General features: G+C 38.4%; 1 long non-coding RNA gene across 2 annotated transcripts in view; it reads right to left on the reverse strand.

Moving 5' to 3' along the window:
- The window catches only part of LOC116481621 (uncharacterized), a 511550-nt gene that overhangs the window by 316087 nt on the left and 170377 nt on the right, over nucleotides 1-25086 (reverse strand). For both annotated transcript variants that reach the window (XR_009209624.1, XR_004251600.2), the window contains exon 3: nucleotides 2143-2327. This is a non-coding gene — a long non-coding RNA (uncharacterized LOC116481621). The remainder of the gene's footprint in view (nucleotides 1-2142; nucleotides 2328-25086) is intronic.

Raw genomic sequence — 25086 nt, forward strand, 5'->3', positions numbered from 1 at the left:
TAAATGTGAAAAGGAAGAAAAGTGAGAAATTAAGAACTATTTCTAGATTTTTATTTATTTATTTATTTTTTTGCCCGAGATGGTGGGGAGGGAGGAGTTAGTAGACCTGGAGGTAGGACAACCAATTCAAATTGGATGCATTTAATCACCTTGAGCCAGACTCTAAGTTTCTGGTAACACATTTAGGTCTGTTTCAGGTCTAGTATTTCTCCACTGAGGGGCAATTTAAATAAAGGTTGACCTATGAACAGAAACAAATATCACTTTAGCGGATATCCTGCCTAGATTAGAAGGCACCACTATGAGATGCAAATAACAGCCCATGAATGATGATAAACACTTAATTCTTCCTTTTCTTATTCTGGTTTTCTAAAGAAGCCAAAAACAATTTTGTTAGGAATTTCCAGCCCTAAATGTAAGAAAGAACTCACGGATCGATAAGGCTTTCACTGCATTTAATTAAAAGAAGATTATGCTACAGGTTTTTACTCTTCCATTTCTACTTCACAGTTCCTGTGCACCAGGGGTATGTGGGACAGAGAGGAGGAGTAGAGCTCAGCTGATGTCACTAGCAGCTGTGTGTTAGTCACTGCTGCTGAGGGGGACCTGAGGGTATGAACCATGGTACTGGAGCTGGAGGAGGAAGCCTTTGTGGGAGTGGAAGAATGACAGTGATTGTGGAAAAACTGTGGTTAGAGGAACAAAGCAGGAGAATGGAAAAGAACCTTGGGTGTCTCTTGGCTCTAAGATGAAATGAAATGATGCCACAGTTGACTTGAAGATTGATCCTCTACTAGATATCAAATTATTCAAAAATTAAAAATCACTTTTCAGTGATATTTTATCTTTATGACAAAGGTAGCCATTATATTCATCTTCATTCTTCTACTAATATTGTTTACGAAACAAGAATCTATCAGCTCTAATTCTAAATTTGTTAATGTCTAGTAAACAAAGATTTAGAATACAAAGCAAAGATTAAGAATGCAACTAAATGACAACAAAGACGTTACTTTGGATGTAAATCGTTCTTAACATTCTTGCATAAAAAATAAAATAACTATTTGTTGATAATTTCTCAGGTAAAATAGAATACCATAGTCAATGTTATACTTGACATAGATGATTATGAGAACTGACTGATTAATGCTTCCAATTATAATATAATGTTGTAAAAAAGGAGAGACCACCGAAGTTAATGTAATTGTTGTGAACATAACTGAATTTCAATAGTAACCTTAATACATAGCCAAATGAAACATGGACAAAGGAAAAGCATACATCAATGTAAAAATCAACAAAATAAACTAGAAATTTCATTCACAACATTTCTGTATTTTTTAATTAAGAAATGTGACCAAGGATGTCCACTTCCTGTTCACTCCAGGTGATTTAAAGTACTTGAGTCCAGGTGTAAAGTACAGGGACAGGAGCTTCTCTTCTTCCACACTACTGGGCCCACTGGGCCCATGAGGGATTCTAAGTCTCCTGGGACACAAACAAGTATATTCCTCAAGGGTCCAAAGATATGGCAAGCATAGATTCAGCCCCTAAATGGTACTGATTCCCTGTTTGTAATGACTGTGCAGTAATGCTGGTAGGACAAATCCTCTCTGGCCTCCATTTTGGGGAAGATTCTGGTTCTCTGGTCTACACAGCTCCTGAGTACTTGAGTGTTTAGCCTCACATCAGTTCTTCTCCCAGGTTACTAGCCACAGTGCCTTTTGACCATAGGCTGCCTGGTGAATAATGTTCAGGAATGGAGGACTCATGTCCAAACCTCCTACTCCCACTCTCCCTGTTCCTTCTCAAGTTTCCTCTCTTTATTTCCACCTTCTCTACCCTTTGTCTTTCATCCAGAAAAGGCTTCCTCCTACTTATTTTCTCCCTATGGAACTTAATATCCCATCTGTAAGAGACTGTCAGCAAGGACCCCAGCATTCAGCAACATGTAACGTATTTGCCCTTTCTGCAGTAGTAAGAGCCAAATCCCCAATCTGCGACCACCTTTCCCTGGAGAGAGAGAGGAAAGGTTTTTACTCCTACTGCTGTCTCAGTCATTTTTAGAATGAATGAGATGCCTTGTGAAAAGATGACATTAAACAAGTAAGCATATACACAGAGGGACATATGTTATCATACCTGATTATGAACACTGGCATTTAAGCAATTCCTTTTGGTCAAGTGACTGCTTAAATCTTTAGATCTTATTTCTTCTCTCTCCTGCAAAATGGCAAAGAATGACTCCCTTGACAGCAATACTTTCAAGCATCAGGAGATTCTCAGAAGAGTGTCTCATTAACCTGGAGAAAGGTGTGATTTTCACCCTAAACCAAAGAAAATAAAAAATAGGCTTTACCAATATTAACCTGACTCATTTTTCACATAGCAAAAATAGTATATAGAGTGTTCTAGAATTCCTAGTGTCCTTCAACCCCTTCAAGAAAGGAGACACGATTTCTAACGATATAGTCTCTCTTAAAAAACAATAAAATGAAGTGGTTCCTGTTCTGCACCTCAGGTAAATATATGTGTTTATTTATAGTGAAGCCATTTAGGCATAGATACAGCTGAAGAACGGAGATATACCTGAATAATTGAATAGAACTCAGCATGGTTGTAAAGTCCACCAGACCCTCCTAATAGAAGAAATGCTATCTGCCACCTACCCATTTGAATATATTTGAAGAGATCTTGCCATACCTTGTTAATGTTAAAGCACGTTATGTTGAACTAGATTTTAATGTAATTTAGATATCATTTATATTAAATACAGCTCTCTCTTGCTTTTGAAAATGTATACTAAACTCATACTTCAAAACTGACTGAGACCTCATCTGCTGAGTTTCAGCCTGGATCAAATTTTTTATAAGCTAATTGTAAATCCCTAAATATGGAGAGTAGTGATGAAAAGTGTCAGCTAAAAAAAATGATAATAATACATTCAATAAATCTTTTTTTCTAGTTTTACCCAAACTACACATGAAAAACAGAAGCATATAAATTCATACCATGTGTAAATATAATGGCAGAGTAAAATCCAATAGGAAATACACGTCAGAAGCTGTGGCCTGAAGTATACAGGTATGGTAAGCATATCAAGTGCTATTTCTCTGCCTCTCATAATTTCATTAATGTGTGCCATCCAGTCTTGCTAATATTTGGCACTCTTTTTTTAGTAGGCTATGAAACAATCCTGTGAGCTGTATTAGTACTATTCTTATTTTACAAAGGAGACACTGAGGGAAAGGATGGCCCCACAGCTAGTCAAAGAAAGTAAGAGAGTCCGTACTCTTGATTTCACTGCTCTGCACATCAAGAGTCAGCAAACCATGCAGTTCACAGTCACAAAGGAGCCAAAAGCCATCAAGCTACCTGAAAGATTGGCTTCTGGACTCAAGAGAAAATGCTGACATAGATAAAATATGATTCTATCAGGCTCTTTTTTTTTTTTTTAGAAAAATCCATCAATAACAAGTTCATGTGGTTTTCCTCCCCTTATGTTTGTTCCCTTTTTCCCCTGCACTGTATTGAAGGACCATGGCCACAAGTATGAACTGGTTGGCAAGGCTACATATATATCTGAATTAAATTTAAATGTATGTATAAATTACAATGCCTATGAAGACAATCCTTTGTATCCTTAGGCCACTTTCAAGATAACAGTCTCATACACCAGAAGTCAATTGATTTGTGATTAAAAAATAAAGAATGTGACAGTCACCAAATAAATGATTAGTGATTGACTAAAAAGAAAGAAGTAGTGAAGGAATGGAGGAACTAGAAGAGGTAGCACAGCCTCCTAAAAAGTTTGGCTAAACTCTTAGAGACAGCATACCATTTTTTATAAGTCAGACTTACAGGAAAGGTGGAACATATACACCATTAAATACCATGCAGCCATAAAAAGAATGAGATCATGTTCTCATAGAAAATGTGGAACATATACACCATGGAATACTACACAGCCATAAAAAAGAATGAGATCATGTTCTTATAGAAAATGCGGAACATATGCACCATGGAATACTACGCAGCCATAAAAAAGAATGAGATCATGTTCTTTGCGGGAACATGGATGGAGCTGCAGGCTGTTATCCTTGTCAAACTAATGCAGGAACAGAAAACTAAATACCACATGTTCTCACTTACAAGTTGGAGCTAAATTATGAGAACACATGGACACATAGAGGGGAACAACAGACACTGGGGCCTACTGGAGGGCAGAGGGTGAGTGGAGAGAGAGGATTAAGAAAAATAACTAATGGCTGGTAGGCTTAATATCTGGATAACAAAATAATCTGTACAACAAACCCCCATGACACAAGTTTACCTATATAACAAACCTGCAAATGTACGCCAAACTTAAAATAGAAGTTAAAAAAAGAAGTATAAAACATTACTCTTATTCAGAAGAGGCATACAATGCCATCAACAGAAAAAAAAAAACCCGCTGTTGGTGACATAATAAACTCAAGAGCTTACAAAGCAATAAAATCAAGAATGAAAGAAAAAAGGTAAATAGTGAATTCTCATAATGTGATAGCAAAATTGAAAAAGTAAGGATTTGGAGTCATATGATCAGGGCTAAATCACTCAGTGGCCAAATGAGCTCAAGAAAATTCTAAAATTCATAAATTCTTACTTTTTTCACAGGCAAAATAACACACCAGTAATCTTTGCCACAGATGTCATTTATGTGGATTAAGTTAGTTATTATAATCCAAAATGAGGTCCAGTGGAAACCTCATCAGGAAAGCCTTGTGACTAAAGTGTTAAGTCTAAATTCTAATAGTTTATTTTAAAGATGTTTCCTTATCTATATCCTGTCACTACAGAACCTAGGAAATTCAAGATGGTGACTGGATAGAGAGATCTCAAGCCATGTTGAAGTAGAATTGAGTAACTGAAATAATTTATAAAGTCAAGGAAATTAAAGAAGAAAACAACTAGTTACTTACCTAGACTTTCAAAATACCTCTAAATGTACAGAAGTATTGCAACCAAGAATTCATTCTAACTCTTGTCAACCCACAGTAACAGCAAGGCCTTTATGTGGAGGAGTAGTGTAAGGCAAAGCTTGACGGTTTATCTTGTCATTCCAACAATCAGCAATGTTTATTTAACATCTGTAGGCCTTCCCAATGCCATGATATTACAAAGTGCTCTAAAATTTTTTCACTTAACACATATCACATTTTTTCTCCTTAACCTCCTCCAGTTTAACTGATCTCTTTGCCTCCCAACAGCCTGAGGTGTGGAGGCCTGGCTCATACAAGAGCTCACAACTGCTGGTTCTGTAATCTCCAGGGTTGCTGCAGTAGCAACATTTACATTTTCATTACCGACACTTCCCAACCAGATAATATCACTTCATACACTGTAGACCCTCTGAGTCTTCCAGATGCTTGGCATCTGATCCACACAGGCCTGTTATCATTAGACAGTTTCCCTTCACTCTTCTTGCACTGACTAGCTTGCGAGGCCAAAGATTCATCTTACTTTGACTTGTGACCCACTTCTTTAGCATTTCCCTTTGGCAGCAAGATTTCAGAGGGAGTCTAAGTAGTAGAACGCCTGGGTACTTTCAGTTGCACCTGTTTTATTCTTTATGAAGTCATTAGAGTTTGGCTGAGAGGACTGACAGCAGGTAAGCACTGAGTTTCTACAAGAGTAGCTCAGCATGACACTTTTTCCTAAAGTGCAATGGAGTGCATCCTGTAACAGAAAACTTAGCCACCGTCAACAATCTTTTAGTTTTATAATTTGGTGTTCCCACATTATCTCTCCTAGGATTTCTCCCTCTAGTCTTGACACTTCCTTCAGACAAACTCTGAAAATTGAATGGGAGGATCTTGGGTAGGAAGAGCTGGGGAGAAAGTGTCAAGAACCCTATACAAGGAAATGAAAATAAAAAAGCATCTGCAGTCTGTATTGGATACAGATGTATGCAAGGCCATGACTCTGTCCTGTAAAATTCCCAAGAATGCACCAGCTGCATATGGCTTCCTAGTAGGATGGAGAACAGAGATGAGATCATCTAATAAGCCCTACTTTACTATTGGAAACAGAGTTATAAATTGAGATATTGTCCTGGATCTATCTGATACCTCAAAAATTAACGAGCAACAACTATGGGAAGGGGATTGGGCTAGGGTTTGGGACCATGTTTCTTCTACCTGCCCCTCTTTTCCTACCCATGCTCATAATCATGGATCATTAATTCTCAGCTGGATTCTCAAGATAGTTTTCTAATAGATCTCTCCTCTTCCAAAGCAGCTTTTATACTACTATGGGACTGATTTTTCTAAAATATAACTTTGATCATTTCATTCATCTGATCAAAAGCCTTCAGTGGTTCTCTGTTGTGTACTCAATTCAGTCCAGTGGTCTCAGCCTAACAGTTAAGACCCTTTACAAAATGGCCCTTTTCTACCTGCCTTTCCCCTCTGGGCACTCTGGTCTAGCCTCTGACTGTAGCCCACAAAGTCAGCAATTTTATGGAATCTCCAAGATAAGCAAGGGCAAAGCAGCCAAGTGTGGTAAGGCATCCTGGGAGTTTCCTCCGTGCTTAGGAACTGATGGGATGCAGGAGTATCCCTGTTGGAAAGGAGGCTGGTGATAGCCAGTAAAGTATGCAAGAATGATGAAGCTAGGAAAGACCTTCCAACCTATAGACAGTGGAAATATTACATATTTCATACACGTCACTCAACCAGATAGTTCTCACAAGATGCTACTCTCAAAAGAATAGAGCTCACACCCATGCAAAGCTAGTGATCCCTCATGTTTGTATAGGAGGACCTTGTGGTAACAGCAATTGGGCCCAGCTTTTCTTCTCTCCCTCCCTTCCATTGACCTATGGACTGACTGCTTGAGCCATCACTTTCTCCTCCTTAATTGGAGAGTATTCTTTTGGTTTTTTTTTTAATAACAGCTCCATATTACATGAGAAGACAACCTACTGCTTTAAACATCATCACCCCACTCAGTAGCTGATATGGTTTGGCTGTGTTCCCACCTAAATCTCATCTTGAATTGTAGCTCCCATAATTGCTTCATGTTGTGGGACAGACCCAGTGGGAGATAATTGTATCATCAGGGTGGTTTCCTTCATACTTTTCTAGTGGTAGTGAATAAGTCTCACAAGATCAGATGCTTTTATAAGGGGAAACCCCTTTCACTTGGCTGTCACTCTTGTCTACCACCATGTGAGAAGTGCCTTTCGCCTTCTGCCATGATTGTGAGGCCTTTCTAGCCACACGGAACTGTAAGTCCATTCCATTAAACCTCTTTTGTAAATTGCCCAGTGTCAGGTATGTCTTTATCAGCACCATGAAAATTGACTAATACACTAACATTCTGTGTGACTGTGTTTCTTAAAAGTGCATGAAAGGGGCCGGGCGTTGTGACTCACGCCTTTAATCCCAGCACTTTCGCAGGCCGAGGCGGGCGGATCACGAAGTCAGGAGATCAAGGGAGACCATCCTGGCTAACATGGTGAAACCCCGTCTCTATTAAAAATACAAAAAATTACCCGGGCGTAGTGGCGGGCGCCTGTAGTCCCAGCTACTCGGGAGGCTGAGGCAGGAGAATGGTGTGAACCCGGGAGGCGGAGCCTGCAGTGAGCCGAGATCGCGCCACTGCACGTGCAGCCTGGGCAACAGAGCGAGACTCCCTCGCAAAAAAAAAAAAACACAGAAAAAGAAAAAGAAAAAAAAAAGTGCATGAAAGGGGAACACTGAGAGCACTCGGTCCCCACCTCCCTTGTTTAGACCTCCCCACTCCATTTCCCATGAAATGCAGCACAAGACAATTAGGTCTGCGATTCTCACTTCTAGTCAATACTATATTGGAGGTCTAAGACAGCGCAAACAGGAAAGAACAAACAACAAAAAGGTTTATAAAAATTGAAAGAAATAAAGCTCTTTATTTGTTGATGAGATGACTTTGGTTAAATAATCTACATACACTGCTAGAATTAAAATCTTAGCCAAGTCACAAGATACAAGGGCAATGTACAAAATTAATTATATATCAGCAAAAACAATTTTAAAAAATGTTTAAAACCATGTAAAATATCATCAGAAACATTTAATACCAAGGAATAAATATAACAAAATGTTGTGTGAGCTGTCTACACAGAAAATTATAAAATAATACTGAGACTTCAACAATGGAGGAATATATAATGGTTGTGAACTGGAAGACTCAATGCTCTAAAGATCTTTCTTCTTTCTTTTTCTTACTTTTTTTTTTTCATTGTTGTTGTTGAGACAGGGCCTTTCTTTGTCACCCAGGCTGGAGTGCAGTAGCACAATCATGACTCACTGCAGCCTCAAACTCCCTGACTCAAGCAATCTTTCCACCTCACCTCGGCCTCCTGAGTAGCTGGGCCCACAGATGCACACCACCATGCCTGGCTAATTATTTTATTTTACTTTTATAGAGATGGTGCCTCCTTACATTGCCCAAGCTAGTCTCAAGCAATCCTCCTTCCTCAGCCTTCCAAAGTGCTGGGCTTTCAGGTGTGATCCACTGTGCCCAGCTCTCTAAAGATCTTAATTCTTCTCAAATTGATTTATAGGGTCAATCAGAATCACATCAGGTGGAGTATTCTTGGTGGTGGTGGTGATGGTAGTTTTTTGCAGAGGAGAATGGTGCATGTGTGTTAACAAAATAACAAACTAATTCTAAAAATGTGTATGAACATGCGAGGGGTCAAAAATATCCAAGAAAGTCTTAAAGAACTAAGCTGAAGGATTTATACTATGAGATATGTAAACTTATCATAAAGCAAACGCATTAAGACAGTGTTATTGGCACAATAACCAAAAACACCAATGGACAAAAGCGACCAGAAACAGATCCATGCATATATAGATACCTGCTTTATGACAAAGGTGGCACAGAAGTGTGGTGAGAAAAAAAAGTGGTCTTTGGAGTCTAATGGAAGTCCATACAGAAAAAAAAACAACTAATCTCGATCTCTATACCTCATATTATACACTAAAATCAATTGAAGGTAGATTGTAGCTCTAAATCCAAAAGAAAAACCAAACAAGCCTCTAGAAGATAGCACAGGAAATAACATCATGAGATTGGAGGAGGACAAACATTTCTTAAATAGGACGCAAAGACCACTATCATAAAGGAAATGATTGATGACTTGGAAGACATTAAAATTCGAAACTTCTTTTCATTAAAGACACCATTTAAGGAGAGAAAAGGCAAGCCACAGAGTGGGAGTAAATAATTCATAATATGCATACCCAATAAGTTACTCATATCCAAAATATATAAAGAATTCCTATAAATCAATTTTTTAAAACCAAGATAACTCAGTAGAAAAAATAGAAAGAGATTTGAATAGGCTCTTCACAAGAGGATATCCAAAATACAAAATGACCATATGAAAAGGTGTTCATCCTCATTAGTAATCAGGGAGAGGCAAAGTCAAATCACAATATACCACAACGTACCCACCCCAAATTGCTGAAATTAGAAACCCTGACAATGCCAAGAATTGACAAGGATATGGAGCAACTGGAGCTTTCCTAAGCTTTTACTGGGATGTAAATTGGTACAATTGCTTCAGAAAACTAGCAGGATCTACTAAAGCTAAATGTATACAAATCCTAAGACCTAGACGTTCCACCTAAAAAACAATTATATACGTGTGTATCACAAGACATATACATGGCAGATCCTTAAAAAACTAAACATAGAATTACCATATGACCTAGCAATTCCACTCCAAGAGAAATGAAAACATATATGTCCACATAGAAATTTGTTCGCAATGTTTATGTCAGCATTATACAAAAGGTAGGAACAGCCAAAAGGTAGGAACAGCCAAAAGGTGGAAAAAACCCAAATGCCCATAGATGAAAGAAAGAACAAATTAAGGTATATCTATACAATAGTATATTATTCAGTCATTTAAAATAAATGAAATACACATACTACAACTTGAGTGAACCTTGAATCCATTATGCTCAGTGAAAGAAACCAGACAGAAAGGTCACATATTGTATGATTCATTTTATACGCTGTGTTCAGAATAGGCAAATCCATACAGACAAAAAACAAATTGATGGTTACCATGGGGCAGGAGCGGGGGAAATGAGGAATGATTACTTCATGGGTATGGGGTACTTTTCTGGGGTTATGAAAAAGTTCTGAAAGTAGAGAGAGGTGGTGGTTTCACAACATCGTGGATATAGTCAGTGCCACTGAACTGGTATACTTTAAAATGGTTAATTTAATGTTATATGAATTTCACTTCAAGTAATAAAAAAAGAGAACTAAAAAATGGCCCTTTTCTCTCTTTAATTTCATCTTCTCTGGAAAAGGTATCCCTGTTTTATACAGGGAGTCCTTACTGTGCATGATACTGGCACAAACTTCAGTTACCACTGTTAAGTCAGATTACACCAGTCCTCCCCAAAATGGCTCAATTTTAGTTATCACAGTGTATTAACTGTGAATAACTGTATAAAGAACAAGCTTCACATCTAGTGCGTTAGTCCACAAATCACTATGTAAAGAACAGATATGCATCCTAATCAGTGACCAATTGCATCACTTCTGAAAGTCTGCCAGTGATTGGTCACTGCACTTCTGCTATTCAGTTCCTGCCCAGACAGTGAATATAGTTGTGTTGCCTTACAGTCTCCCAGTGATAAATCCATATGACGTTTTATAAAACTGGAACATTGAAAGAAATAATTGGCCAATAAAGATGAAAATGAGGAATTGAAAAGTGATAACATCAAAGTGAAATTCTAATCTAATGTAAATGGAGTTATGAAAGAAATAGTTGACCATGAGACTGTTAGCACAGTGTCTTAATCAGATGGGGCTACTATAACAGAATACCATAGACTGGATGGCTTCGAAACAACAGAAATTTATTTCTCACAGTTCTGGAGGCTGAAAGTCTTAGATCAGGCTGCAAGCATGGTCAGGTTCTAATGAGAGTCCTCTTCCAGGCTGCAGATGGCTGACTTCTCATGTCCTCACTTGGCAGAAAGAGGGTGAGGGAGCTCTCTGGGGTGCCTTTTATAAGGGAACTAATCCTGTTCATGAGCACTACACCCTCAGGACCTAATTACTTTCCAGAGGCCCCACCTCAATACCACCACACTTGGGGCCAGGATGTCAAGATCTGAATTTGGGGGTTGCAGGTGACACAAACAATATGGCTCCCTTTTGAGAGACTCAGGATAAACCAGCAGAAGAACTTAGTGAAGATGAACTTATCAACATAGATAAAGAAGCAGTTTTGATGAAAAAGGATGAAGATATTCCAGAGGCAGTGATGCCAGCAAATAACTTCATATTAGAGAAACTCGCAGAGATATTTTATGACATTGAAAGCTCAAAGGATAAAATGTTTGAAGCTGATTAAAACTTAGAAAGCAGTATGACAATATGCCAATGCATAGAAAAAATGCTCACTTCCCCATGTAAATGATACAACAAACACTTTTACAACTACTCTTGTTTTTACCAAAAAAAAAAAAAAAATTGTTGTGCAGTTGACCCTTGAACATTTGTGGATTAGAAGTGCTAACCCCCTAAAATTCCCGTATAACTTTTGACTCCCCCAAAACTTAATTGCTAATAGCCTACTGCCAACTAGAAGCCTAACTGATAATATAAACAGTCAACTAACACATATTTTGTATGTTACGTATATAATTATATACTATATTCTTACAATAAAGTAAGCTAGAGAAAAAATGTTATTAAGAAAATTGTAAGAAAGATATATACATATATGCTGAGGAGGAGAAGGAAGAGGAAGGACTGGTTTTGCTGTCTCAAGCCTGGCAGAGGTAGGAAAAAATCCACATGTAAGTGGACTCACGCAGATCAAACCTATGTTGTTCAAGGGTCAGCTATACTTTAATTCTTAATGTTTCTTATGTATACTAAATCTTTTTTCATTTACTTATATATTTATAATTGACAGTAAGACAGTTTTTACTCTTCTGACAAAAGAATTTAAAGTCACAGGGCCGGGTGCGGTGGCACACGCCTGTAATCCCAGCACTCTGGGAGGCCGAGGCGGGCGGATCACCAGGTCAGGAGATCCAGACCATCCTGGTTAACACGGTGAAACCCCGTCTCTACTAAAAATGCAAAAAATTAGCCAGGCGTAGGGGCTGGCGCCTGTAGTCCCCACTACTCAGGAGGCTGAGGCAGGAGAATGGCGTGAACCCGGGAGGCGGAGCTTGCAGTGAGCTGAGATCACGCCACTGCACTCCAGCCTGGGCGACAGAGCAAGACTCCGTCAAAAAAAGGAAGGAAGGAAGGAAGGAAGGAAGGAAGGAAGGAAGGAAGGAAGGAAGGAAGGAATTAATTTAAAGTCACCGAAAAAAGAAAGGAAGGAAGGAAGGAAGGAAGGAAGGAAGGAAGGAAGGAAGGAAGGAAGGAAGGAAGGAAGGAAGGAAGGAAGGAAGGAAGGAAGGAAGGAAGGAAGGAAGGAAGGAAGGAAGGAAGAAATTTAAAGTCACCGAACAATTATATTATGATTTTTCCCATTGATTATTAAGCCCACTTTGCATGGTTTCAATGCCAATTCTGTGATCCCACCTCTCTATCCAAAGCTACAACAGCCTGTACTCTATTTTGTATAGTCCGTATTTCAGTCTAGATACTCACTATACCACCAATTTAAAATCTTTGTATATCTCTTAGCAGTATTTCTGCCATATACTATTAGCTAATTTTTTTCCACCACTCCTTCCTGGCTTAGTGACTTTGATCATGATATTTTTATACTCCGTAACTACTTGTCCTTACAATTTAAATGTACACTCCTTCATCAAGACATTTCCTGATTTTCTGCTCACTAAATTAAAGTGACCGCTTTCTCCCTCCTTTGAAACCTCTCCCTACTATAGTAAAAAATACTGCCTGATTAGCAACAATCACCTCTTACCATACTGCTAAACACATACATATAACAAAAAGGACAAAATGGACTAAGAGAGGAAAAACTAGAACTTCTCTTCTGTTTTTCATAAATATAAAAATCCGAAAGCAGAACTTATCTATAAAACAGATTAAGGCTTTTTATTTAGGTATTTATAGAACACTGAATACTTCTAAAACATCTATGTTAAGAACAAAGTCTACATGAGTTTTATTCCTCAAGGGTGTGAGAAAAAGACAACATTGTACAAGTAAGTATTTTAGCAGTCACTCCAACAACCTCCCAGTTGCTGTGTTCAATTGCACTTTTATACATTGCCCTTGAATAAATAGTTGCTTGGCTCTGAAATTTCTTGAACTGACAGCTCTTTTTTGAAGACCTCACAAGACATTAATAAAGACAGCTAAAAAGCAATTGATTTTCCCCTGGTTGAACTATGTATTCAAAAGATTGGTAAACAATATCTACCATGCTCTCCCTTAAGAATGCATCCTTTGATTTGTTCTTTGAAGAAAAAAAAATACACATAAGTCAATATTTGTTTTCTTTTTATAATAACCATATACAGTGTTTCCTGGGACAGTAGTGCAATATTGCTACTGTTGTTTGGGAGTAGGAAAAATAGTTTTCTGCTCACATTCTCCTTCCATGTGATTTACATGAAATTAGTTCTAGCTAATATCAACTTCTGTCCACCTCACATACAACATACTACGTTACATTGCCAGGTGCCCTACATCGAATGCCACCCCATCTATGGTGGTGGACATAGCAGCAGCCATTGTATTTATAACCCCATACTCTTGGCCATAGTTGATTAGACCAGGAGTGTGCACCTGCCTCAATCTCAAACAAACAAAGTCCCTTCTCTTGGAAATTGGATTTTGAACTGAAAGGTAGTCCTTTTTGGGGTGTCTGGATCTGTGAGATGTAGGCTTAGAAATATGGAAAGGAAATTTCCCTTTGTCATGCAGGGGAAAAAATCAGTTTTCAGAGAGAGAGAAAAAAGTAGCTTTCCTGGTTTCAACTCCTTTCTAAGCCCAAGTTTCTTCATATTACTGGGTTCCTATTAGACATCCCTTTAATCTTATAATGAATTCCCCTTGCCTGCTTAAGCTTATTAGAGTTGTGTTCTGTTACCTGCTACTATGACAGCAAAAACAAGGAATATTCTAATGCAGCTGTTTAGAGAGTTCATCTCTGAAATAAGAATAATGATGACATTATTATCACAAATCTCAACAGCAGACAAAAAGAAAAATGAATACCCTTTTTTTTTTTTTTGAGATGGAGTCTTGCTCTATTGCCCAGGCTGGAGTGCAGTGGCGCAATCTCGGCTCACTGTAATCTCTGCCTCCCAGGTTCACCATTCTCCTGTCTTAGCCTCCCGAGTAGCTGGAACTACAGACACCCACCACTGCACCTGGCTAATTTTTTTGTATTTTTAGTAGAGACGGGGTTTCACCGTGTTAGCCAGGATGGTCTTGATCTCCTGACCTCGTGATCCGCCCGCCTCGGCCTCCCAGAGTGCTGGGATTACAGGCATGAGCCACCACGTCCAGCCTGAATACCCTTTTAAAGTGAGAATAAACTGTTAATTATTTGTACATAAAAAATGCGCAAGCTCTTCCCAAAAAGGCTTTGTTACCTGTCCTAAGCTTGCTATGTAGGTCTATAACGCTAATTTGCTACAGGCAAATTGATCTGCAACTCTCTAAAAGCGCATCAGCCTTTCATATAACAATCAAGCCTTTTAGACCTGCAAGTAACTCTCTATCTAAGGAGGATATGTGGTCTCAAACACTCTAGTACATCTTTTATCTGAGACACTCTCGTAAATGCATAACAATTGCAGCATCTTAACAGAGTCTGTGTTGGTTTCCCTGGTGCCACAAAATCCTTACTGGAGACTATGTCTCTAATCTGACCACTGACCATAATGGTGCTTGTTTGCTTCCTGTCTAATATTATTTACCTTTAGAAATGTTCTGTTATTGATGTTTTTGAAAGTTCAGATTTTCTAAAATGGACTTGGTATTCTCTCCCAGAGGATTTTTTTCTCCATTCAATTTCTTGTGGGTTTTTAACCTCATTCTCATCACTAAACAGCATACAGGAACAGAGCAACAAAACTAACTATAAATTTGAGGAGCTGGGTAAATGGAACCAAAATATAAGGATAGCAGGGAGCCAGTTTCCTAAGTTTAGCAGACAATGCAGCCAATTCTTAAATGGGCCCTCAGCCCATTCTTAATTTATTAAAAATAACATGATTATACAATCAAGACTCAGAATAAAGAGTAATTTCTCCTTTTCTAGAAACACGAATAGTAAGGTTTTTTTTCCAGTATTTGTATTTATTCCTGAAAAAATTTTTGGATATTATCAGATGTTGTAACAGATATTTAGCCTACAAATTTTACTGGTCCCAGCAACATAGTTCAATCTAACACTTTAAATAATCAATCAATTAGCTAATCATTTCATAATAGCCTAGAAAACAATTAGCAAAGTGATTAATTTACTATTCTACTGCCAAAGTTAATAATTGCTTGCTTTTAATTATGATGTATTCTGTTTTGTTCTAAAGGCTCTGTCTCTACTGTAGATTAAAATGTATTTGATTTTTATAAATATGTTTAAATGAAATAGAACATTTCACATCAGGAATATGGGCTCAGGTAATCTTTTCAAAACTCACATTTGATTTCAAAAAACAGTATTATTTAAACAAAAAATGATAAAACAAAGCAAAAAGAATGAGAATAAATGTTTTTAAAGTACTTTTCTTACTAATAGTTATTAATACACAATTTATAATATTGACTGTCATTTCTAATTCTACTTATCAATTACCAGTGTAATTATGTTTTGAGTTTAGCTTTGATACTAACTGCAACAGCATGGTAAAAATTTTGAATAAGAAAAAGTTGAATGAATACAAGCATGGGCACATAAGCCAAACTAAATTCAACTTCATCATCCCATATAGAAAATGTAGCTTTAATAAAAGAACACTTAAAGTTATAAGAAAACATGTTGAATATGAATTACAAATTAACAAGTTATAAAAACACATATTTTAGCTGCTGTGTAATGCAGCATGAAAGTTCCTCAAAAAGTTAAACATAGAGTTACCACATGATTATACTTCTAGGTGTAATTAAACTTCAAGGTACATACCCAAGAGAATTGATAACTGGCATTCAAACAAAAACTTGTACATGAATGTTCATAGCAGTATTATTCACAGTAGCCGAAAAGTGGGAAAAACTCAAATGTCCATCAACTGACAAATGAATAAACCCAGTGTGATGTACCCATACAATGCAATATTATTTAGCCATAAAAAGAATGAAATACTGATACATGCTACAGCATGGACGAACCTTTTTTTTTTTTTTTTTTTGAGACGGAGTCTCGCTCTGTCGCCCAGGCTGGAGTGCAGTGGCGCGATCTCGGCTCACTGCAAGCGCATGGACGAACCTTTAAAATGCTATGTTAAATGAAAGAAGCTAGACACAAAAGGCCACATTTACTATTATTCCATTTACATGAATTGTCCAGAATAGGCAAATCCATAGAGACAGAAAATAGACTAGTGTTTGCCAGGGGCTGGGAAGAGGGGACAATAAGGATTGACTGTTAATGGGTATAGCGTTTTTTAGAGAGATAATGAATATGTTTTAGAAATCGGTAGTGATAATGGTTACATACCTGTGTGAATATACTAAAAACAACTGAACTGTACACTTCTAAAGGGGAATTTTATGGTCTGTGAATTATATCTCAACTTAAAAATTATATGAGAATAAAGTTTTTTCAGACAAGGAAAATTAGATAGAACATCGCCAGTGCACGTGATAATAAATAACTCGATTCTGTGCATCATATTTTATCAAAAAATGGACTGAATGCAATGAATAATCTGTATATACAGAAGCATCCCCTCACAGATATTCACCATGCATAAATAATACCTCCAGGAAAAAGTGGGAGCCACATTTTAAAGCACTGGGTGGAATCCAGAGAAAGAGAATGCCACACTGGGCTTCAAGTAGGCACAGAAAAAAATAGTATTTTACTTTGGAAACATTTTTGGGGCTTTGAATCTGTAATCACTAGAAGACTGCTAAAGTAGAAATAGGAACTTAGAACAGCTTGTGGAAAATGAACTGAAGTATCCATACAAATTTTGATACTAGTTTAGTGCTAACCACTCAGCTGAGTCCCAGTAGCCATGACACTTGTGCAACCTATTTGTGTCCCTTGTGTTAGTTCTAACGCCAGCCTTTCCCCCAAATTTTCTATACCATAAAATATTCAAGAGAAAAAAGAAAATGAATTTTCAGCCAATGATGCAAGTGAACGCTGTTGGGGTTTTTCCAGCAGCTGCTAGAACATTGCACCTTTTCAGTACAGTATCTTGATAATGCCAATACTCATTTTGTGCCTTCTCTAGACAGAGCCTTCTATCTCCAAGACTGCCTCAGAGAATGAGATCCCAATTCCTTAGAGTAAGAGTGTGATTTGTTGAAATTTATCTGTAGTCCCAGGCAATGTCAGTATACCAAAATGGATGCATTTAGTGTTAACTACCTTACTAGCAATTTCCCTTTTGAGCACTGGAATGTGATAAAGCATTAGAGCTTTACTCTTTGGAGTGAAATGTAATGCTGCATGGGCTGCAAAAAATAGATTGGAGAGAACTTCTCGCAGCCATTTGTCCCAGTAATTGACCAATAGAGAACAATAAAGCAGTATTCCTCAATACCAATATCCTATTGGAGCATCTTGCCCTTCCTCTTACACATCTTATAAATTGGAATGCTAGTAGGACAAACACACTTCTCCATTAAATGGATAAATTTGACCCCTTCGACATGAACAACAGCAGCACAGCACCTACAAACAACAATGAAGAGATCCATTTCCATTGCTTCCCAGAACTTGTGGGCCTCTTTAAGGGCAAAAGTAATCTTTTCACGTTCTATCTTGAGACAGTGACCAGATTGGCTCTGAAGCTCGTGCCTACATTCATCACATTCTGGCAGTAGACATCTCCAGTTAACTTTCTTTCCAAGTAACTTCTAAACTTTATAAAATTAAATAATCTGATGAAAAACGTCAGAAGGTATAATCACAGAAAGAATATCATGGCCAACAGAGAAGTGAGGATTTTGCCAAAAACTGCTACTTGCATGTTAAAAATGCATCGTGCACATCTGCAATAAGAAAGGATCCTGTTCCTCTGAAAAGGATAATCTCATAACGCATCATGTGATGTGAAAGATCACCTAACAGCCTACTCATTTTTGACCTAACCTAGTGCTCTGTTGGAATAGTTATATGGAAGAAAAAAAGCATGCTTTTTCCAGGTAACAGTCTAGTAGGTTTTCCCGCCTCAATTCCTCTTTTTCTCTGCTATCTCTGGCCCCAGCATGTGATTTTTTTTTAAAGCATTGCAAAATGTCAATACACAAACAAAGGAGACCAGAAGCAACCCCCTGCTATCACAGAATCTTGTTTTATAAACTGAGAAACACTGACATGTAATGAAACCTTATTCCTTTTTTTCCCCTCCTCTTTGTAAATGATTTGCTTCCCCCTCCTTCTTCATGTATAAATAAACAGAAAAGTGTCTGTATATTTGGTGTTTTTTCTCCTTTGGTCTTCATAATCAAGGGCTATTACAGCAATAGATCTTATCTGTGGAATGGCAGTCCCTCTGCACCTTCGGTTCAGGTTTTTGTTTATGCTTGGCTGCCATTGTGGCTGTTCCTGATAGTTTTAGGTCAGCCATGACAGACTATGGGTGACACTAAATAAACAAGCTGGGAGTCTGGGACCAGCCAGGAAGGAGTGGTACTAGGGCTCATGGTTTGATTTTCCTTGATTAATCACCTCTTTTATTTAGAAGAACTTATTGTGTACAGTACCTGCTTGTCTGGCTAAGCAAATTACACTATCAACCAGCAAGGACTTAGAAATCCTCATAAACAAAGAGAAACAAGGAAGACAGGTACAGCTTACTCAACTGCAAAGTGAAGCTGCCGACTTTAGCAGCATGATCAGGGCTGTTTATTTATTTTCAAATAGTGTATAGCTCTTTCTTCTGCTGCTTGTTATCCTGCTCTGACCTGAGTAACCTTGTCAAGCCACCTCCCAGGTTGCCCAGATCGCCACAACCAGCAGACTAATCATTCTGAATGATAAGAAGGACCACGAGTTTTTTAGTGATCAGTGTGTCAGTATCCATCTTGGCTCCCCAGAAGCACTCTTTGTGTGTGTGTGTGTGTGTGTGTGTGTGTGTGCACGTGTTACAGCTACTAGGTTTAGAGAGGTGGGTGCCGAATGGCGCCATGCTTTATTGTATTTTCTGCTCTGCAACTCAGTTCAGAATCATCTCCTGTGTTTCTACTGTAGAGCAAGCACTACAGCACTCACTGTAAAATCATCATTATCAATTAATTTCCTCAAATTGGGCTCATGAATTAAGCAAAGATTTGTGACTTGCATAGCTGGCTATAACCATCTGAGAAGAAAACAATTTACTCCTCAAACTATACGTAGTGTAAAGACATGACTGTCAGGAATATTGAGAATCTTCGGTTCACATTCAGCAGGTTAACTAACACAACGTCCTGAGAATTGTCCACATTGCAATAACAAAGGTAAGTATAATAATAAAATTCAGAAAAGTACCAAATAATTCGATTAGAAAAACAACTACTACCAAAAGATATGAACAGAGAGTTCATGGACAAATATGAATATAGACCTTTACCAGTCATTAAAGAGGAATAAATATCAACATTATTAAAATATAATTTTTCACCTATCAAAAATGCAGCGTTTAAAAATCACGGGCGATACTCTGTACTGGTGAAATTATGGTGATTTGGGTTTTCTTATAGTCTCCTGCTGCTAATGAGAAAATACATTGACATGATCTTTCTGGAAAGTTAAAAGAATTCCTGTGGCCACCATCATATTCTAAGGCAGTTCTTAAACTTTAATGTGTATTAGAATCACCTGGGGATCTTTTTAGAAACTCATGTTCTGATTGAATAAGTAAGTCCAGGTGGGGACTGAGCCTTTATTTCCAACAAGCTTACAGGCAGTGGGAATGCTGCAGGTTCGGAAACCACACTTAAATTGAAAGTACTAGGAGGCTCCCCAGCAGTTTCCCCAGAAGGGCTTGTACTATGGAAGTGGATGTAGAAGGCAGGCAACAGCACACAAGTGGTGACCAGGGTATGAGACAGTGAGAGAAAAGGATGACCCAAAGTACAGCCAATGCTTTAAGCCTAGAGCTTTCTTAAGAAGTTGGTGAGTTCTATTTAGGATGTGATATTTGGAAGAAACCAATGATGTAATCTTAAGGATATTTGTAAAAGGCAGGGGGACAAGCACGTATAGAGCATCAAAGAATGTTTAGAGTAGAGGCATATTAGGTTGAACCACATGAAACTGCCAAGAGTCAACCACTTTTAACCTATAAAAATAGCCATTTCATATGGTTCAACCTGTTAAATTTGAAGATTGGTTTAATGGAGATGATAATTGGACATATGAAGGTACATGAGACTAGCAAAGCTAAGCAGGAAGACTGAGGTTGGGAAATGTCCACATTTAGGGAATAAGCAGAGAAGGTAAAATAAAGGGTCTGTGTTGGTTTGTTAGGATTGCCATAATGAAGTGCCGCAGACTGGGTAGATTATAATAAAAATCTATTTCTCACAGTTCTGGAGGCTGCAAGTCAGAGGACAAGGTGTCATCAGAGACAGTTTCTTCTGAGGCCTCTCTCCTTGGCATGTAGATGGCTGTCTTCTCCCTGTGTCTTCATGTGGTCTTCCTTCTCTACATGTCTATGCCCTAATTTCCCCTTCTTATAATGACACCAGCAATATTGCATTAGGGCCCACTCTGATAACCTCATTTTAATTGAATTCCTCTTTAAAGACCTGATCTCCAAATGTAGTCACATTCTGAAGTACTGGGGGTTAGGACTTTAATATATGATTTTGGGGGGGCAACACAATTCAGCCCATAACAGAGACAAATAGGGAATTTTTAAAAAGATAGAACGAGCCAGCATTGCATCCTCAGAGTCTGGAAAAAACAGAGTCTCAGCAGTGAGCCCCATATACAAGAATGCAATGTGAAGATGATAGATGAGTTGTTGGAAGGGGCCAATGGACTCGAGATTTGAAGGTCTTTGCTGACATTTGGAAAAGCAGTTTGAGTGATAAAATTGGCTGTGGACTCAGTCAGAATAGGAAGGGAAAAGCAGTTTGAGTGATAAAATTGGCCGTGGACTGAGAATAGGAAGGGAAAGAGGTGAAGACATCATAAGAATATTAAAAAGGCCAATTGGACCAAATAAAACAAACATAAATGTATGGCAGTCCTGGGTCCAGCCCCAGTATGAACTGAGAAACTTCATTTCTCTTCCATTGAGTGACTTCTTCACTTCCCTAGGAAGAAGCCCAAATTTCATTACTTTAAACAATGTGTAGTCCTATTTCCTGTCACCACGTCTATAGTACCATTCCTGGTGCCTTTAGGATAGAGTATATATTGTGAGTATACACAGTGAATCATTGACAATTCACCCCTCTTTGGTAGATGGAGTTTACTAAGGACCAACTTCAGAGAGAGGAAGGAAAATGGCTCTCTTTAATCTCAAAACATATCTGGGAATGAAAGTTAGCAGTGAGTCATTCAAATAACGTATGATTATATGACTGTCTTAATCTGTTTGCATGGCCATAACAAAATACCACAGACTGGGTGACTTAAACAACAGACATTTATTTCTCACAGTTCTGGAAGCTGGAAGTCTGTGATCAGGATGCTGGCATAGCTAAGTTCTTGTTAAAGATACTCTTTCTGGGTCAGGCACGGTGGCTCACACCTGTAATCCCAGCACTTTGGGAGGCTGAGGCGGGCAGATCACAAGGTCAAGAGATCAAGACCAGCCTGGCTAACATGGTGAAACCCCGTCTCTACTAAAAATACAAAAAATTAGCCAGGTGTGGTGGTGGGTGCCTGTAGTCCCAGCTACTCGGGAGGCTGAGGCAGGAGAATGGAGTGAATCTGGGAGGCGGAGCTTGCAGTGAGCCCAGATTGCACCACTGCACTCCAGCCTGGGTGACAAAGTGAGACTCCATCTCAAAAAAAAAAAAAGGAAAAAAAGATACTCTTTCTGATTTGCAGGTGGCCATTTTCTCCTTGTGACCTCACATGGCAGAAAGCAGAAAAGGAAGCAAGCTCTCTAGTGTCCCTTCTTATAAGGTAACTAATCCCATTCATGAGGGTTCCACCCTCATGACCTAATAACCTCCCAAAGGCCTCACCTCCTAATGCCACCACACTGGGGGTTAGGTCTTAACATATGAATTTTAGGGAGATACAAACATTCATTCCATAGCAATGACATCATTTACGTAACAGCACATGCCACACCCCAATCTGGCAGAGAAGATGCAGTTTTTATTTTCTATAGAAGTTTTATCTGTCCTCATGACCTTCATGTCAGTAGATATCATGGAAAAGGAAGTAAACTTAATCCAAATAAAAATATTTTAGTTCAAATATTCAGCTCACTGATAATTCATTCTCCATCAGGATTGTCTTAAGTATTCTCTTTTGGAAATTTAGCCACTTGCAGATTTTGACACCTTTTCCCTTCTCTTATCAAAATGATATTTGGGTGTATGTTGGAGGCAGGGGCTTATCAGGTCTTTGTGGCAGGGGTTGGAAGGAGCCCTCAGACCTGACAGTGACTCTAGCCTCTCTGGTCTCTGCTATCATGTCTCTTTCTCACCGGGTTGCTACTTTCTCTGAAGGCATTCAGGTCTGAAGTCAGTAGCTGGTGTTTGGCTCATTGATGAGTTAATGTATGGCTCATTCCCACTTGACTGTGGCCTGGAGGTGACCCCTGATTCACCTTGACCCTTAATGTTGACTCCACACAGGTGTCCCGCACTTAACCACTGCTTTGGTTTACTTCACCAGAGCAGACAGCACGGTAGGCCCACTGGACCTCAACCATCTCAACTAGAATATGAATTCAGCAAAAGCGGAATTTTACCAGTAGATTTTACTCACTGCTATATTCCCAGTGCCTACAACAGTCTCTAATGCATAGCTGGCATGCAATAAATATTTGTGGGTAAATGAATGTGCTAGGATTGGCTCTTGCCATGCTAACGAAGGAAAATTCTTCCTCTCGCTCTCTTCTTCATACCTAGTTCAAGTTTATTCGTCAAGACTACAAAAATCTTTATTTGAATATCAGAACCTGGATGTTAATTCTTTTTTTTCACTGTGTATCACTTCTCTAATGAGTCTTAATGCTTTCTCTTTCCACCCTTACCCAGAGGCAGATAGTTTCCTCAGCCTATAGATCCTTTCATTTCACCAGCAGGGGTGAACGCATAAGGAGAAAATGAAGTTACTTTTCACATTAGAAAATTTGATGGGACTCTGCCTCTCCTCTTACTTCTAGGGAGCAAGCCGGCCTGCCATACACCCATTCACCATAAGTCACAGTTGCTTGTGACTAGTGACTAAGCCCATTGGGTCCTGGGAGTCAGCTCCACCAGCTCATTCAAATAAAGTACTCGGGAATATATTGTTTGGATTTTATCAGTAGTAAAGATGATCTTTCAGGACTCCACTAGCTCACTGCTGATTTATTTCTTGATTAGTTCGGAATCTGGGCACGAAACAGAAGAGTTATTTACTGTTCTGCCTCAGAAACCCCCAAAATTTGAATTTCCTCTTCAACCTCGATACATAAATGCATACTTCATCATTAGATAATGAAAAATCCAAAGTGTGCATAGTACAGATGAAATAAATGCCTAGGTTGAACCGTTTAGCATGTTGCAAAGTATAGGCAATAACAGGGCTTCAGCATCCCACTGCTGTCCAGCCTCATCCATTTGTGTCCTTCTTGGCCAGGGCCACTTACAGCTTGCCCAGATTTTGTAAAGAAACAAATTTCAAGAACTTTTTTGTTAAAGAGGGGGAGGGGGGAGGGATAGCATTAGGAGATATAACTAATGCTTAATGACGAGTTAATGGGTGCAGCACACCAACATGGCACATGTATACATATGTAACAAACCTGCACGTTGTGCACATGTACCCTAGAACTTAAAGTATAATAATAATAAAATTAAAAAAAAAAGATCAGCATTATAAAGTTCTTCATTGGCTAGTAGTAATGCAATGAAAGTTGGGAAACAGAGAAGCTTACTTAGTTCATATCCTAGGCATTCCTCTGTGCTCCATTGCCGTAGCTGCAAATGGAACAAGTGGACTAGACGAGCTCTAACATGCCGTTCTATAATTTTTCTAGACAGTTTGTCCTTTTTATCTCTTAAAATAAGAAAATAGTCTCAGCTAGAGGGCAAAAACTTTCATAAAGTCACCTCTAAATTAAAGGCACTTCTAAACACTATTTTTCTAAACTAAGTAAAATTACCGTCGCATTCCTTCAGAGATATTATTTGCAAACCAGTTCTGAGTGGTAAATTTTTGCTTCCAGAATGCATTTTAAACAGTGACGCTTTTCAAAAAGGGTTTTTTGGCCAGAGTAGTTGATGCCAGGATAGTTTAATTAGTTACGCATTTGCCTCCTATCCAGGTCCAATAAATATGCATTCATCAGCACAGCTGCATCACAGCATGCACATTTAAATTAAAGAGGCTTCCTCAGACGCTGGGGCAATCCTGGCATCTCTTCCCTTTGCCAGAACCCACATCAAATCCTGAATCACTTGTCTCCTTGGAATAATTTCATAGGTGTCTTCTTGTGACAGTCACAAACATGTTGCCAGTTTTGATTTTCATACTGTTGCCTAACAACCTGGGGATTATTTTATAACTACAATAACAGCACCTAGTTTTTTAAACAATTTTGAATTTTTTCTCTCCGTCTTAAATGATATACCTCAATGGAATTTGGTAAAAGAGATTCAAGAACAATTGCCCCAGCTTTTATGTTCACTACTGCATTTCTAGAAGAAAACATCAGTAACTGAAAGTGAAATTAAGCCCCAAAGATACTTTCTTGTACATTAAGTTTCAAATGTAAGTTATCTCAGCTAATAGACATCAGAAGA

Source organism: Hylobates moloch, unplaced genomic scaffold (genome assembly GCF_009828535.3).
Source record: "Hylobates moloch isolate HMO894 unplaced genomic scaffold, HMol_V3 SCAFFOLD_14, whole genome shotgun sequence".
NCBI lineage: Eukaryota > Metazoa > Chordata > Mammalia > Primates > Hylobatidae > Hylobates > Hylobates moloch.